Consider the following 4,402-nt stretch of genomic DNA (forward strand, 5'->3'; position numbering starts at 1 on the left):
CACCAGTTGACAGAAAATGGTGTTTCGTTTGGGCCAAAGCTCTGCCCGGTTGCTGCAATGAAAGGGGCTTGAAGATGAAAGCAGAAGTTATTAGGGTTTGTTACACGATGACCCTCACCTTCATTGTATCACTTTTGCCTGCGGGGTTGGTGTCACACTGACAATTAGACTCACAGCAGCTGGCCGGTGGCGGCGGGCACGGAGGAGATGGCAGAGGAAGGGCAGGACCACACCAGCGCATGGCCTCATTTCCACGCACTGCAGGCTCTACACAGACCTCACATGGACCCCCACCATGTCCTAGAATGGTGCTTACCCCAGACAGCCACAAGACCATCTGAATCAGGTTGCATTTTATGATTGGCAATGGCTGGTGCGCCATTTATAACGGCACTGTTATGCAATAACCATCGTAATAACGATGTGAGATGGCGATTAAGATGATCGCTGAAGTGGTTCATGGTTCATGCGTCGCTAGAGATTCTGGAAATGCCTCCCATGTTGGTGTGTATGGATGGATTGGTGAACACACACTAAAGGACAAAATGAGGAAGGGTCAAAGGTCACAGTGATGGAAGGTGGATGGGTAGTGCTGAGCTGGGTGAGTGCGGGCCGGGGCCCCATTTTTTGTTTGCAGCACCAGTGTGGCCCACTGGCCAGGCAGCAGCACAAGAGGTCACAAAGAGGGTAGAGGAAGTACCAGGGGTCGAAAATGCACTGTCCACCCAAAGAGACTCACAAAGCCAGCTTTTCATCCGCACTCCGGCCCGGGCCGCGCAGCCCATAATTATCTTTGACAAAACTCATTAGCGGAGCCCTTGTAGGGACATTCGGCGACCAGGAATTCCATGGAGGGAGACATGCACCGGGACAATGTCTCACACACATTTCATTGCGCCCTTTGACAAAATGTAATGAGGTGTGTACGTTGTCCTCCTCATCAACATTTGAACCCTGGAGCCATCAGCGCAAGGACTTTGTTTCATGAGCCTTCGCAGCCCAGCGTGGGACACATCAGATGGCACCTCCGTCCCCGCGCTTTTGTGAAGCCTCGGGGCAAATTGTTGTTGGAGATGTTGTTGTTATTATGGGTCTTATTAGTATGAATTGGTCTTTGCTACAGTGTCAGAACCACTCATTTGGGTTTTTTTTCTCCCCCCCCTCTCAGTACAGGCACATGCTCAGAGAACAGACTCAACCATCTTCGTGCGTTTATGGGAAAGTGATGTGGAAAAATGAGAACCTACTTTTTCTTCTTTGTTAGCCTTACATTGACCTTTCAATACAGATCTGGAGGTCCAAAAGTTGGTTAGATGTTGACGATTTTCACTCTTATCGTGACAGTCTAAAATGAGGTTAGGACTGTTTGGTCTTTGCAGACAAGTGTGTTTTATATACCAATTTACTGAATATAATTAGTCAATCAGCACCTATGTCTGAAGGTATTATCTTGTGCACTAACAGTAACAACTTAGATGAACACTGGCTGAACCCAAACTTTAATAATTTGAGTTAGCCCTTAATCACTGCTTCTCATGTCTGGTTGGCAAAGGCTATATTGTTGTGTAAACGACTGGAAGTTACATAATTGCTTCAGTACAGTTATTTGTTTTGAGTCGAGTTCACCTGCCCTTTAAATTTCCAGGGCTAATATTCTCATGTGCAGCGTGCCAAGTGCGCAGCCTGTCAGTAAAAAGGCCAAACAGCAGGGGGTTCGACTGCACAGTTGTGGATGGAAGAGTCTAATCCACTCATCATTGCTCATAGCCGCCGTTCCCAACCCCCCTTGACACGCCAGGTACACTTTACAAGCAACGTTGCGGTCCAGGTGTCGGTTTCGGTCTCTCTTACAACCCCACACTTTGATTATGCTTTGAAAGTTGAAATTTGTTTATGCCACAATTTCTGTCGTCTTGTTTTTTTTTTTTGTTGTTTTCTGATTATCGAAGATTATCCCAAAGTATGTTGGGATTATGAGGGGGCCCATCCCAAATACAGAAAAGAAATTAGGTGGACGAATCCCCCGCTTTTCATGCATGTTTTACAAGAGGAGCATAATGTTTTTCTGGTCGCAAACATTGTTTACGTCTGTGAGTGCATATCTACTTTTACTGGTAAATATGTTTCTACTTAGATTAAGATGTTAGACAAAACATAGGCCTAGGCTATATGTTATTAAGAAAGAAACATACTCCGAGCGTCTCGTCATGGAACATGTACAGCACAATTGGGGAAAGGGATAACACGCAGCAACAATATTTCACCGTGGCCATACTACTTGGTGAGTGGTAGCAAAGACATATAGCTATATAGGCCTTCCCTGGGAAATGTCATGTTAACCAGATGTAAGACAGTATCTTAATTGATCTATTAGCTGCCTAATAACAACGCTCTATGGCATGCCTCTACGCCATTATGGCTTCTTTCCCTTAGGTATGTTGCCACCGTGCTAATCCAATTGCGCATGCATCATTACCTTCAATAATGTTTGGCAGCTTTTCTTTACAACCTCCGTTTTAATTAACTTGTCTCTAAATATTTAATACTCCACCAGCATCTTAGTATGGCCTATAATGAGCTTTGAGACATGGTACATTTTCCTCTTACACATACACTACATTATATACTATTTACAGTCCGAAATCACCTGGTGGTAATTTGAGTAGCGTTATGGAGGCATATTCGTGTGTTGGAGTGAGGCAACCAATGCTTACGCTTAGGCTACTTTACAAAGGATGTAGCAATATCAGTACGGCACAATGAATTTGCAAAGCGGGGTGAACCCATTTTTTTCATTAAGTACTAATACCCTCCCCTTAAATTATTGTCCATGTTATTCACCATCATGTCCAGTTCTGATTTTTAATCAAAACAGTATTCAGAATATGATTCCAAAAGATTATATTTAGGGAGATTTGCCTAAACATATCTCGCCTCCTGGACAGATTGCATGGAATTGCAGATCTGGATGGATAATCTTAAACCACAGTCAGTTGACCTTTAATAAAAGAAAACCTTCTGACCCCGAAGAGATGCTGTGCGGTACACCTTAATTTTATTTTATTTGCATCATAGCTGATTGCATTAGGAGCAAATCATTAGCCCACTTCTCCAAACGGAAAGGGCACTAAATAATAAGAGAAAATCACGCCTGTTCACAATTTTGCTGTCACTCAACTTGACTCAATCGACATTTGAACTAAAGATAATCAAATGCATGTCTTCACGCAGATTGGTGTAGTGAAACATGTAGGCTACCAGCTCAATTATTCTCCTGCACACTGGGCTGGAACTGTCATGCTGGCCTATTTCAGATGTCTTCATCACAAGTTTTAGAGCACTTCGAGTTCTGCGTGAATTACAGGCGTAAACATCACTCCTTGGTCACCATCATGTACTGTAGGCTAGCCTAAATAATGAACCAAAAGATACAGGCCCGTGGTAGTATTGCTACTGCTGTTTAATGGGACTGTTTTCACAATATTAACAGCTTTGTTAAATAGATCTTATATATAGATATTAAGGATTATAATCGTCTTCTGCATAAATACTGAATGAAGTCGCACCAGTCCATGTTTGCGCGTATGGCCCCTTCTTTGGCCTGCCGCACAAGTTGACCAGAGCTCTTTTGAATAGACCTAATACGAGACCTAATACTCTTATTACATGCTTTAATCCCCCCAAATCCGACCTGAAATAATGTTTATCTTTTGGTAGCTTAATTTACTTGCCTTTAAGCTGTAGGTCACCCGCATCAGGCTGCGTCATTTTGAAGTTTAAGAGATGTTCTTTTATCACGGCAGCATGCAAAACGCCTGCATATGAGACAGTTCTTGACAGTGCATTCGCAATAGTTGCGCTGAATTCCTGCTGCGTGCATTCCTGTTGCAGTTTACAAGTCGCTTCCATAACATCATCACCATTTTAGTCATCAGCTGTAGCACAGCGCAAGCAGCATCAACAAGAACAACATATTTTCACGTTAGGGCCATATCCTTCCTGCAGTGAAATGTAAAATGACTCTTTTTGGCGTCCGCCCATATAGCCGGGTTATTTTTTCCTTCCCTACAATGCTTATTCTGTGTGTCAAGTTGATCTAAACAGTAACATGTCATAGGCCTGTCCTGGAGGCCTAAATTATGTTCAGATGCATAACATCATATTCATCAACGATCTCTGACCCTTCAGCTGACACGTAAGGTCAAATTATTCAAATCAATCCATTGATATTTGGGAGGAGTAAGCTTAGGCTACTCTGTGTCTGAAAGTGAACCATAACTGCTCCTTACTTAGTCTGTATTTTAACGAGCAACTAGACTCATAATGATGCTTTTTTATTTTGAAAGTAGATTTAGCTACAACATATGACATGAGTGGTTTGACAGTAGGTCCATGGAAGAGC

Source organism: Sardina pilchardus, chromosome 11 (assembly GCF_963854185.1).
Source record: "Sardina pilchardus chromosome 11, fSarPil1.1, whole genome shotgun sequence".
NCBI lineage: Eukaryota > Metazoa > Chordata > Actinopteri > Clupeiformes > Clupeidae > Sardina > Sardina pilchardus.